The following is a 14,263-nucleotide window of genomic DNA, read 5'->3' as shown; positions in this document are numbered from 1 at the left end:
GCTATGCTTGTCCAGGGGTCTCCAGCTGGGTCCTTATCTTACCCCTTAGAGGCTTCATTTCTTTCCATTTCCCAGCCTTTGCCTTTTAGCTTCTTCTTTAACTCTTTGCAACCATTCTGGTGTGTGTGTGTGTGTGTGTGTGTGTGTGTGTGTGTGTTGGAAAGATAGCTCAGTGAATAATTATTAGTATTGCTTATAGAGGACCTTATTTCAGTTCTCAGAGCCCACATTAAGTGGCTCACAATCAACTGTAACTCTAGTTCCAGGGGATGGTATATAGAGTATGGTATATGATACAATTATACCTATATAAATAAATGCATGTGTATATGATACAATTATATCTATATAAATGTGTGTGTATATGTGAATATATATTTATGGCATGGCACAGAGTATGTGATCTGACAGTTAGTATTAGTAGTTAAGACTGAAATAGAAGAGCCTGTGTTTGCCTCAGCCAAGGTTATCAAGGAAAACAAAGAGTATCTGGCAAATTGTTGCCAACATAAATTGGAAGACACTGAAAGAGCTTACGATTGGGGCACTGAGGTAGATTCTCCTTCTGAGTTAGGTATTTATTAGCATAGTCACTAATGCTACAGGCAAGGGATTAGTTATTAGTGCTATATACAAGAGATTTATTAGAATAGTTAGTAATGCCAAAGATGGACACAGCCTAGCAGGGCCTAGATAGCAGAGTGGGGGGGGGGGGTCCCTTACAGGTTTCAGAGGAAGGGAGGCTTCATTCCATATGGGTGCTGAGTAGACCATAGCACACTCCTGTAGAGAGATCCCCAGGTGGTAGAGATGGGTGTGTGTGTCCTGAATTCTGTGGAAGGAAACGCTTGGCTCTGGCAACGTAGGGAGGAGAGGCACAGTTATTAAAAGGCCCCATTATGTATATGGTGGAGGATGTGCTGTCGCTGGGAGATCTGATGACTTAAAGTCTGGTGTTCTGTATGCGTCCTTGGGAATGAGAATTATGGGACCTGCTCAGCTCCTGGAATCTGGGGACCTGAGGAGTCTATTAGAGGCTTAGGGATTCACAGACAGAGAGAGGCTGTAGCTGATCAGACCCTAGCCCCAAAGCTGACAGACAAGCATGCTCACCTATGTTTCTGGGCATTGTGCTCTTACAGCTGTGCCTTTGAGCTTTTGTCCCACAGGTTTACGCACAGTGAGCTTCCAGGAGGTCATCAGTGGTGGTTCATGCCTCCTTGTCCCAGCCCCCTAACCCCGTACCAGGAAGCTGCCATTTTTTCTGCAATCCCTGTTCTTCCTGAGTCTCATTTCTTTGGTGGGTCTGGAGGAACTGTGATTTCTGATTATTCCACTCCTCACTTGTGTGGATAGAGAGATGGCTCTTAGGTCTTATGTGGCAGACCCGATGCCGTCAATGAAGTTGCTTTTTGAATCCATAAGCCCCTCCCTTCTAACATGTATAATAAAACACTGCAATCACAAATAGCCCATTTGTAAAGGAAATGTATACTTTCAGCAAAATAAAATGCTGGAGTCCAAGTGCCAACCAGAAGCTAGTGAGTGGTCTAACCAAACTCACCATGGGTGGTGGCCAAGAAGTAGAGAAGTGACGGGAGAGCATTGCTGTCTCATAGCAAAGAGTCGTCCCACGGCGAGTGCTCGTGGACGGTTGAGAGCCAACCCACAGTTCAGTCTGTGGCACTTGGGGGGATGTTTGGGAGCTGGTGATGAAGGTTCAAATCTCACTTTGTTTTACAACATGTCTGGATGCCGAAGGAACCCATATGGCCTCTGATGGGGTAGTGAGGCCATGCTGACCCAGGGAATTCAGGGAGTTGGCTCTTAGACACCCAGACTACAGAGTTCAGGACTGGCATGTTGGAAAAGAGACTTTTCTTCCTGGGCTAGCATTTTCCATCCAGGTGGCTGACTTGGGTCAGCAGGCAGCTTTCTTTGGATATCCAGGGCCTCTGCCACCTTCGCCGCCATTGTTTCTGGCATCTTAGAGTGTCCCTCCCTTCTGCCTCATCCCTACACAGTCATCCAGCCCCTGGATCTGCTCAGTTGGAGGAAGAGATTACCCCGGGCTTGCTATTTGCGGGAGGAAAGACAGTATTGTTTTCTCATACAAAGGCCCCGCTACCAATCTGCTCATGAGGCCCGTTACAGTGCCTGATGATCATGGTGGAGAGAATGGGGATCTGTGTTCTGAAGGAAGTGGGGGAAGAGACAAAAGCTCCCGTGTGCAGGGCCAGCAGCAGCGTCAGCACAAGAGCCAACTGCCTTTCTACCCAGCAGGACCAGCAGGATGCCACTGCCCCAGCCTGGGAGCCACAGCATCTCAGAGTTAGGCTCCGATCTCTCATGCCACCACTTGTGGTTTGCTTGAGTAGTAAACAGATTTACACGTGTGCAACGTAGAGGCAGAAATATACTTACAGCATGAAGTGCCCGGTGCGCTCAGCTGATGGTCATTAACCTGGAACTGTGGGGACCATCCAGACTCCTCAGTCAGAGAAAGCAAAGAGCTCCAGATAACAGTAGTGTCCTCCTGAGCCTGACACCCTAGGATCCATCATGTGGCTGAATCACTGGCCCATATTTGAGTGTGGCAAGTTCAGGAATACACCCCACCCCCACCCCCCACACTTTGGCAAATTGTTATAGGATGTGAATATTCCCATGTATCCCAGTTTATTATTTTTCTGTACCACACCAAACTCCACTAAAACATTTTGCTTTCATTCGGAAGTCAGTAAAACCCTCCCAGAAGAACAAACCCAGTGAGTGGCTTGGAGCAGAGAGCAGGGTCCTGCCATTTCTTCGCTCTGAACCCACAGAGCCAGGGCAACAAAAGGTCCCAGAGCAAGAACAACAGGACTATTGTTCTTGTCTTTGTGTCTGAACCTTCTAAGTTTTGGAGACAGCGGGAGGTGGGGCCACGAGGCACAGCCACATGAAGCTACCTTGTGAGCTGTGGCTGTACCACGTGTACTTGGTACTCAGAAAATTACTCAAAGTGAGAGAAATATCGGAGCTAACGCGGGGAAGCCGTCAAAAGGAAAGCGGCACTGTGCCTGATGTGTTTATCAAAAGATAAAGAGGGGAGATATGTTTTATGAAAGTGTGGTGAGGTATGGGGGGAGGGGGTGTCTCAGCGGGCCCATGCTGAGGCATCCCTTCCCCCTGAGGGACCAGTCACGGTATAGTATAGAATAAAGTTTATTCAGGGCATGGGGACTGGAGTTAAGAGGGTAGTAGAGGCAGAGAGAGGCAGGGAGAGGCAGAGAGAGGCAGAGAGAGGCAGACAGAGGGTGGGGTAGAGACTGTCCGTGAGCACATGGAGAGAAAGGGGGGAAGTGACAAGAGGACAGAGCGGGAGGAAGACAGCAAAAGATCGAGGAGGGGGGCAAGCATTCCCTTTTATAGTGGGTCGACATAGCTGGCTGTTGCTGGGTAACTGTGGGGCGGAGCTTAGACAGAATGCTAACAGTGCCTTTGTGGAGCTCTTCTAGATCTGTTTTAATTACACTCTTTTTGTTTGTTTGTTTGCTTTTTTTTGTTGTTTTGTTTTTTGTTTTTTGTTTTTCGAGACAGACTTTCTCTGTGTAGCCCTGGCTGTCCTGGAACTCACTCTCACTGTAGACCAGGCCGGCCTTGAACTCAGAAATCCACCTGCCTCTGCCCCCCAAATGCTGGGATTAAAGGCGTGTGCACCACCACTGCTCTGCCTTAATTACACTCTTAAAACTTAAAAAAAAAAAAAAAAAAAAAAAAAAAAAAGAATCTGGGAGATGCCATCCAATCTTGGCAAGTTTAAGGTTGAAAACAATTCAGGCTCACCTATCTTGTATATTTATTTGTGTTTGTTTGTTTTTCTTTTAACTCAGTGGGAAACATTATTCTTCACACAGTCACACAGTCCGCCTTTTGTAGGATGCTCTGGTCCCAGAACTTCCCACAGCGTTCAGCTACACCCTTCCAAGTGAACAACTGATTGCTAGGTCAATGAAAACAGAGAATGCTACAGTTGGATTTTGATGTAGCGCCAAAAAAAATAATAAAATAAAAAAAAAAAAAGGCAGGAACTGGGAAGACGTTAAGATAGATACAAATAGAGTAACTAGAATCTAACAGTGCAACTGAGTGTTAATATGAATGAACAATGAGAAAGTAATCAAAATGACTTTGGGATTAAAATTTAAAGTAGACAGCTGGGCGTGGTGGTGTATGGTTTTAATCCCAGCACTCAGGAAACAGAGGTAGGTGGATCTCTATGAGTTCAGGGCCAGCCTGATCTAGCCTATAGGGTGAGTTCTAGGCCAGCTAGAGCTACTTAGTGAAACCTTGTCTCTAAAAAAATAAATAAAATTTAAAGGAATAACTTTTAGTATGTTGGTATATTTTTGTGGCATGTTAACATGTATTGCATTTAAAATTAGTTATTATTGTGTTTCTGAATGTATCTTACATAATCTTTTACAACATATTTTAGCATATACTAATTATATACAATGGATTTCATTGTGACATAGTTGTACATACACATAATTTATTTTGATTGTATTTATGTAATATTTTTATGTCACATATTTAACTAATATAATCTTTACCTATTGAAGAATTCTTTAAGATTTTGTGAGCAGGATTTTTGCACATTTCTAAATTCAGCTTGTGGGTAGTACCCGCACGGCCTTGGTTGGCATTGGTCCCCATTGGAACAAGCACTGTCTGTCTGTTTCCTGTCTGTGTGGGGCTTCCTCCAGATGAGCCATAGCGCACAAAGGCAGACAAAGACAGGTTTTATGTAATCAGAGCTTTTAAAACAAACTCGAATCCTCCAAGGACCTGTCACCAATGCCTGTTTACTCTTCCAGAGAGAAGCCACCTGCTGCCTTAATAACAAAGTTCACATGTTTGCTTAGCCCTCCCTCACTTTAGTAGCTACACTTTGTTGTGTGCTGGGTCATAGGTTGTGGGTGTGTGTGTATACATTTGTGTTTTTATGCATGTCTATGTGCATGTGTTTGTGAGTGTTAAATGCATGTGCATGTGAGTGGTGTGTGCGTGTGCATGCACATTTGTGTTTTTATGCATGTGTTTGTGAGTGTTAAATGCATGTGCATGGTGTGTGTGTGTCCACATTTGTGTTTTTATGCATGTCTATGTGCATATGTTTGTGAGTGTTAAATGCATGTGTATGGTGTGTGTGTACACATTTGTGTTTTTATGCATGTCTATGTGCATGTTTGTGAGTGTTAAATGCATGTGCATGGTGTGTGTGTGTGTACATTTGTGTTTTTATGCATGTCTATGTGCATGTGTTTGTGAGTGTTAAATGCATGTGCATGAGGTATGTGTGTAGGGGGTGGGTGTGTGTGAGTGTGTGTAGGCAGTGGGGATGCAAGACAGGCCACCGAACCCAGTAGGGAGTCAGGTGTCTTTCATGGCTGACTTTGCAACATGAGTAACAACGATGCCCCCATCTCTGGCATTGGTGACTTATGGGCATCAGTGTTCTGCACCCAGCGTGATGGCCATGTGTCCACCCCAGGCAGGGAACTCCTGCAGGGACCACGTGCTCAGCAATCAGGCCTGTCTTCTCCAGTGCAGCAGAACTGATTGGGAGTGCAAAACTCTAGATCCTAGAGGCAAAGATGGTGACTGATGGTCATGACCCTGGGCTTGAAGCACTCATGGGAGCTTTGTACCCTTTGTTAAGAGGTAGTATCCACAGTGCAGGAAAGCACTCCTGGCACAACTTATCAAAGGATACATGACATTTCATGGCCAGGGGAAGAAAGTCATAGATTTGGTCTATCCAGGGGAAAGGCATCTTGTCACGAGGGAACCTGAGATTCAAAGGAAGATGACTCCATTACGTTACTGGTAAGTGTCAAAGCTAAGGTCTGAGCTTGGGACTTCCTTTAGAGTCCCCATTCCAACTGTGGTGCAATGCCACCTCTTCACACTGCAACGCAGGAAATGTCCCACTCTTTATGGGAACAGAAAGGATTTTGACGCTGGGTCTTTAAAATCCCAGCTACTCAGATCCCAGGAATCTGAGGCAGGAGGACGATGAAACCAAGGCCAAGTAAGAACCTGTTTCAAAATAATATAGAGAAGGTGTTGGAGAGCCTAGCCTACTTGACAAGTTCCTGGCCAATGAGAAGTAATGTCTCAAAGGAAAAAAAATGTGAGTCCACCTGAGTTTGTCCACTGACCCCAACACTCATGTACACACACACGCGAACACACAGCAATACAAAGAAGGCTGAGATGTAGCTAAAAGCTCACCCTAGTTAGGTTTCTATTCCTGTGACAAACACCATGACCAAAAGCAATTTGGGGAGGAAAGGGTTTATTCATCTAACTTCCAGGAAACAGTTTATCACTGAGGGCAGGGACTTTTTCAAGCCAAGAACCTGGAAGCAGGAACTGAAGCAGAAACCATGAAGGAGTTCTTTTTACTGGCTTGTTCCTCACGGCTTGCTCAGCCTGCTTTCTTATACCACCCAGTGCTGGGAATTGGTACTAATGCTTGTCTTTTTTTTTTTTTGGTTTTTCGAGACAGGGTTTCTCTGTGTATCCCTGGCTGTCCTGGAACTCACTCTGTAGACCAGGCTGGCCTCGAACTCAGAAATCCACCTTCCTCTGCCTCCCAAGTGCTGGGATTAAAGGCGTGTGCCACCACTGCCTGGCAGCGCCACCACCGCCCGGCGCTAATGCTTGTCTTAAATCAGTTCCCCAAACTGCACTTCCAGACCGGACGGTTCCTGATCCCAGCTGGCTTCGGTTGGTAATAAAGAATTGCCATACAGCCAATAGCTGGGCAGGGAGACAGAGTCGACACTTTTAGATTCCGTGGGCAAGTGACAGAGAGAGGGGGTGGGGTGGGAGGGAGGCGGGGTAAGAAGAGGAATCCCCATGACTGGGAGGCAGAGGGGTGAGATTTAAGAGCTGCAGGAGAGAAACCATCCAGCAACGTAGGTGGAAAGGGAAAGTAGCCCTATAGGGAGCCTGTCCAGAAGGTAACGGGACAGCAAAGATAAAATACAGATTTAGAAAGTGTTAAGCCAGGAATACCAGAGGGAAGTGTGTTAGCCACGGAGAGGTTTAATAGCGCCCAGCCATTGAGCTAGTCGAGGGTATCAAAAATTAGTTGACATGTGTATGGCTTTCATTTGTGAATCCAGAGAGCTCACAGGCGGGTTGCAGTGTGCATGCCACCGCGGCAACCCAGGACCACCTTCCAGAGGTGGCACAGTGAGTTGGCCCCCCGCCCCCCGTCAGTCATTAATGAAACACCCCAGGGTGGTTAAGAGTATTGGCTGAACTTCTGGAGCATCCGAGTTTGATATCCAGTAGCCACGTAATGGCTAGGATATGACAGCCTGTTCTGGCCTCTGCAGTCATTGCAGTCATGTGTGCACATGCATGTGCATGTGCGCATGCTCGCACACACACATGTTTATGTATATATGCATATATACGCATATATACACACACATGTATGCACGCATATATATGCAGGTAAAACATGTATATGCATAAAATGATACATTTTTAAAAATTACTGACTTATCCACAGTCAAGCTGCTGGGTAAAGGAAGGCATTTTTCTCAGTTGAGGATGACACTGTTTTGTGTTGAATTGACATAAAAATCTAACCAGGACGATTGACCTCTTGTTAGTCTCCTACATCAACTCGGTACTCTCAGTCCATATACCTTCCTTTTTTGTCCCTCCCCACAGTATCACATTCCCATCACAGTATAGAACATAAACAACTTTAAGAGTCCCACAGTCTTCTTACATTTTCGACACTTTAAAAAGTCCAAGTGTTGAGGGCTGGAGAGATGGCTTAGAGGTTAAGAGCACTGACTGCTCTTTCAGAGGTCCCGAGTTCAATTCCCAGCACCCACAGGGCAGCTCACACCTGTCTGTAACTCCAGTTCCAAGGGATTCAACACCCTCACACAGACATACATACAAGTAAAACCACCAATACATATAGAATAAATAAATAATTTTCAAAAAAAAATCCAAGTTTTCAGAAGAGAGGGGATGGTGTTAGGGGGTTTCCGAGGTGGGGGTGGGGCAACCGGGAAAGGGGATAACATTTGAAATGTAAATTAAAAAAAAATCCAATAAATTTTTAAAAAAAAAATCCAAGTTTTAAAAAGTGTCATTTTAAAAGGTCCAAGGTTTCTCAACTGTGGGTCCCTGTAAAATAAATGATTCATTAAAGACTTTCTTCAAGAAGGAAGAACCAGGGCCGTAATCTGCCCAGGGAGTTGCACTATTTGAAGGTGTGGCCCTGTTGTAGTGGGTGTTGTCTTGCTGGGGTAGGTGTGTCACTGTGGGCGTGGGCTTTAAGACCCTCATCCTAGCTGCCTGGAGGCCAGTCTTCTGCTAGCAGCCTTCAGATGAAGATGTGGAACTCTCAGCTCCTCCTGCACCATGCCTGCTTGGATGCTGCCATGTTCCTGCCTTGATGATAATGGACTGAACCTCTGAACCTGTAAGCCAGCCCCAGTTAAATGTTGTCTTTATAAGAGTTGCTGTGGTCATGGTGTCTGTTCACAGCAGTAAAACCCTAAGACAAGAGCACAGTCACAATTAGGCCTAAGCAAAACCAAAGTCCTACAGTATAAAAAGCATAGTACGGGTATCTCCAATATGCTGGGGTCCACTGCTGTTGAGTCTCACTCTTACCATTGGCCTCTCCCGGCTTCTCTCCAGGACCTCACGGCCCCGCCCACACAGTGCCACACCTCTGCTGCCTTCCCTGATCCCTTCCTGCCTTCATAACCAGCACCCGCCTGAGTGAGTCTTACACATTACCAAGTCCAGCTCCAGCATGAGATGGAGCACTGCCCACTCTGGACCACAGCTTCCGCGTGCTGAGCCTGAGAAAATACCCCCAGAAGATTTCACTGTAATGATGCTGGCTTTTAAATCACTGCTAACTTCTCACCCCAGCTAGCTAGCATCAGTTGTCACCACAAAGCAAAGGCTTCGCTGTAGTGGTTCTGGTCTCTTGTGAATCCTAGCTGACTCTTCAGCTCCAGCTAATCAAACACTACGGATCCTTTCTCGGTATATGATTCCTTGTCCTGTCCAGCGGGGCATTAAACAGAGGTCTGGGGAGATCACCTAAGAGAGCGGGGGGGGGGGGGAGGGAGGGGAGGGGGTAAACAGGCAAAGACGAAAAGAAAGACGGCTTGTGTACAGGCTAATCAAACCATAATTTTTACTTTTTCACACAGGGGTTATATACACAAAAAGGCAGGATGTGGGGAAGGGGATGACACAGGAGCATAGGTGTTCAGGGGGAGTACAGATATCTTCCAGAACAGAGTGTCAGCTGGGTGAAGGTTCAGGGGACAGGACAGTATGACTCCGCCTGATTCACTTGTCCTAATCTAAGTTGGTACTATCCACCAAGGTCACCTACCTACAAGGTCTATGACTAGAGCCTGGCAACTATCTATCAAAGCTATTTGTCAACTTTCCACCAAAGCTGCTTGTTTACAATAGCTTCTAGCCATCTGTTCTAGTGTTTTTCCACAGAGACCAAGACTTGCACGTTAGGCCTACCACTGTCTTCAGGCCTATGGCTGATTTCAGGCTTTCAATGTATAGACAGAGATGCCCCTGACAATTCTTTAACGCATTTTTCCTTTTTTTTATATACAATGTACAGTTCTCTGTCCCCTCCCAACCCCTCCCATACATCCTTTCCAACTCTTCTTTATGTAGACGGTCTCTTGTTTAACTGTTATTGCATGTATATGTACACACACACACACACACACACACACACACACACACATTCTAAATATAACTTAGTCCCTAGAATATTACTTGTATGTTCTCTGGGATGATCATGTGACACCAGACAACCAATCAGTGTGCTCTTCCCTGGGATAGACCACCTTTCCCATTCCCATGCCTATGGTTCTTTGCGTATGACTGAGGTTTCCTGGGCTTGACCCCATCCACTCTGCCGTGTCCATCCATGTCACCCTTGTTCAGCTCATGTTTGGGCATCCATGTTGGTGAGACTTAAGAACACAGCTTCTGACATTAGGAGGAGACACAGTCTCAGCAAACTCCCTGATCTTCTGGCTCTTACAAGCCTACAGAGCCCAGAACTACCTGCCCAGGAGTAGCACTACCCACAGGGATCTGGGCCCTTTCAAAACAATCCATAATCAAAAAAATTGCCCACAGACTTGCCAGCAAGCCATTTGATGGATAGTGTTTTCTCAATTGACGGTCCCTTTTGCTTGTGTCAGATTAACACAAAATCTTGCCAGGACCCAGCATATGTGTGGTCCTAAGTCCATTCTCCAGTAGCACATATAAAAACTGGTTTTTTTTTTTTTTTTTTTGTTTGTTTGTTTGTTTTTTGAGACAGGTTTTTTTGGTGTAGCTTTGGCTGTCCTGGAACTAGCTATGTGGACCAGGCTGGCCTCGAACTCATCGAGATCCACCTGCTTCTGCCTCCTGAGTGCTGGAATAAAAGGCTGTGCCACCACTGCCTAGCTTGTTTGTTTGTTTTTAAGCTTGGATTTCCCTACATAGCCCTGGCTATCCTGGAACTCACTAAGTAGAACAGGTTAGAGATCCCCTACCTGCCTCTGCTTCCCAAGTGCTGGCATTAAAAACCATGAGCCACCATGCCTGGCTTTTTAATTTTTTTTTTTAATTTTTAATTTAATTTAATTTTAAATTTTTTTTTAAGCTATAACTTTTTGGCGATTGGTTTTTTGTTTGTTTGTTGTTTGTTTGTTTTTTGGTGAATGATGTGTATGATGTTTTTTGGTGAATGATGTTGAATTGCTTTCTGCATTTAACTTTTTCAGTAGGGTCTTATGTAGCCAAAAATGCCTATTTATTTATTTATTTATTTATTTGAGACAGGTTTCTCTTATGTAGCCAAAATGCCTATTTATTTATTTATTTATTTATTTATTTGAGACAGGGTTTCTCTGCATAGCCCTGGCCATCCTGGAACTCACTCTGTAGACCAGGCTGGCCTCCAACACAGAGATCCACCTGCCTCTTCCTCCACCCGCCCCCCCCCCCCCCCAAGGGCTGGGATTACTTGTGCCACCACTGCCCGTCTGAACATTAATTCTTAGGAACCCATCTCCTCTGAGGACCAGGATGAAGGCATATGCCACTCCACCTGTTTTATTCAGTTGCTGAGGAATCAAACCAGAGCTTTATGTATGCTAAGCAAACACTCTACCGACTGAACTATGTCCCCAGCCCTTAACCTCTTTCTATATTTAAAGCAAGTCCTGTAAGAGAGAGAATGGCCAAAGGAGAAGGTGTGTACTAGAGAGGGCTTGGAAGGGTGGCTAACCTTGGCAGTTTTCTTCCCTGAAAGAAAGGACTGGGGCCCACATCGCTGGCTTGTTTGTGTTTCCAAAGTATGTTTACGATGAATTCGACTTTCTCTAGCGTTCTCCCCTGTTGCTGGGAGACAGCAGGAAGGCTGCCGGAAGTTGCCCGTTCTTGGCCTCCCCCCACCCCCAGAACCACAAGCCGAATCCACGACTATCGCTTAGTACAGCGGACCTGTCTTTGACTCCTCGAGTCTTTCTTTTTAAAAGAGCATTTCGACAACTCAGTAGGATGACTTGTGGGTGGCAATTTCCATCGCTGAGCTTCTGCGGGTCTTCCCTCCCCCCCCCCCCCCCCCCCGTAAATCTTCCGCTTAAGAAGCTTCACGTAGTTCTCCTCATAGATGTCAGAGATGATTAAAGACCTTGAGAACTGGCTAGCACTCTACCGCCAGTGACTTACACTGTCCACTGTCCAGTTCCAAACGCACAGGAAAGATACATTCTCACTAACAATTGCTATTGTTGCAAGCAAGCTATTCCAAAATGTGTAGATGGGGGGGGGGGGGAGAGGGGAAACCGTACTACATTTTATTAAATCTCATCAATTCAGGGAGTTCAGATTTGGGTTGGCTCACTTTTCCATGCAGTGTCAACCGAGGTCACTGGTACCATTGATCTGGCACTTGGGTTGGTCCGAAGGATACACAGTTGGCATGTTGGAATGTGGACTCAGCATGGTGGGTTGTTTTACATGGGGCCTGCCTCCCAGGATGAGGGCCCTCTAAAGAAAACGAGGTACAAGTTTTACGAGTTCTTGTAATGAAGCCCCAGAAACCATGCTGAATTTAGTTAGCCTGCACCTCTAGTGGCAAACACTTACATCAACACACTCTCATGGTGTCCTTTTCATGGTAAACTTTGTGGAAAAACCAAACCTTTCCAGAAGTGTTCCTGCTCACCTCACCCATCTTGCTTGATTGGTTTGTTTTCCAAGACATGTTTTCTCTGTGTAGCCCTGGCTGTCCTGGACCTGGACTCACTTTGGAGACCAGGCTGGCCTCGAACTCACAGAGCTCCGTCTGCCTCTGCCTCCCGAGAGCTGGGATTAAAGGCATGTGCCACCACACCTGGCCCCTTGCTCACCATCTTAAACTTAGAATACATGGATGGGCCATGATCTCAGGCTGATTATGCCCAGAAACTTGATTACTGTCTTTCCTAGTACTGTGACTTTGAACTGTGCACTCTCAGGAATGTGCTCTGTCTCTGAAGGGCTTCCCTATATCAAGTTTGAGTTGAGTAAAATCTCTACAGTTTCTTGGGGATGGCGGAGAGGGGAGGGGTGTGTGGAGGAGGGGAGAGGCTCATTGCCTTGGGAGTAACTCCAGTGCTCCCCTTACTGGCTGCAGCTAAGACACCCTTTCATTACTCTTATCTCTTGGTTGTACTCGGTGGCTTTGCGCTAACCAAGATGTATATATTCGTTACATTTGGTTACAGGTTTTGTTACAGTGTCTTCTTTAACAGACAGGTTGTCAAGCCAACCAGGGATTAAAAGGAAGGTAGCTGCATCAGAATCCACTTAAAAAAAAAAAAAAAAAAACTTGTGGGTGTGACTGCTTATCTGTATGTATACTGCATGCATTCAGGTGCCCGTGGAGGCCAGAAGAGGGTATCAGATCCCCTGGAACTGGAATCACAGGTGCTTGTGAACCATCTAATCTGGATGCTGGGAATTCAATTCAGGTCCACTGCAAGAGCAGCAAGTGCCCTTAGCCACCTGAGACATCTAGGCAGGCACCACACTCCACTTTTTAAAAAGAGTTTTTTTTTTTTTGTTTTTTTGTTTTTTTGTTTTTTTTCCTCCTGTTTTTTTGAGACCGGGCTTCTGTGTAGCCCTGGCTATCTTGGAACTCACACTGTAGACCAGGCTGGCCTTGAACTCTTGAGATCCATCTGCAAAGGTGTGGGCCATCACACCTGGCTAAAAGGATTATTTTGACTTCTTAAAATCAGGTATAGGTGTGTGTGTGTTTGTGTGTGGATATGTGCAAGTGTGTAGCTACCCCAGGAGGCCAGGGGCAGTGAGTGAGTCCCCCTGGAGCTGGAGTTATGGGTGGTTTGTGGGATACCTGACACAGGTGCAGGGAACCAAGCTTGGGTCTGCTCTTAACTGCTAAGCCATCTCCAGCCCCTATGCTGTACTTACAAGACCACATTCTTCATTCAACCACCACAGGTACCCTTTCCTATGTCAGGTTATCAAGGGTTGATCCTAGTGTCTGGAGACTGAGATGGGTAGCGCCAGCAGGCTTTTAAGATTAGGTCTCATGCCTACCCAGCCTGCTGCACTGGGGCCTCTGAGGACAGCTTTCTCTGCCCTGTAAGATTGAGGAAAACTCAGGGCTTATCGGCCCTCCTCACCAGGTAGAACCGGAAAACCGGGCCGTTTTGAGAAAAGACTCAGGTCCTCACACAGAACCACCCGATTGGCTGCAGTCCAGCTTTGGACTTACCCCCTTCACCTAGAATCAGCCAGAACTTGGCCTCTTCTCAGGGCTTCTCATTCACCCCCATGATACTCTAACCCAAAATGCCTTAAATTGTGATACACAACACTGTTCTGTAACTGAGAATGTACGAGTCACAAAGAATTGGGCAGTGGTAAAAGGCTTTCAAACACACGATGATCAAAATTAATTCAAACTCGCGTGTAACAGACCCACGGTGGCCGGGCAGTGGTGGCGCATGCCTTTAATCCCAGCACTTGGGAGGCAGAGGCAGGCGGATTTCTGAGTTTGAGGCCAGCCTGGTCTACAGAGTGAGCTCCAGGATAGCCAGGACTACACAGAGAAACCCTGTCTTGAAAAACCAAAAAGAAAAGAAAAAAAAAAAAAAAACAGACCCACGGTGTC

Source organism: Arvicanthis niloticus, chromosome 20 (assembly GCF_011762505.2).
Source record: "Arvicanthis niloticus isolate mArvNil1 chromosome 20, mArvNil1.pat.X, whole genome shotgun sequence".
NCBI lineage: Eukaryota > Metazoa > Chordata > Mammalia > Rodentia > Muridae > Arvicanthis > Arvicanthis niloticus.
This window is presented reverse-complemented; position numbering follows the sequence as displayed.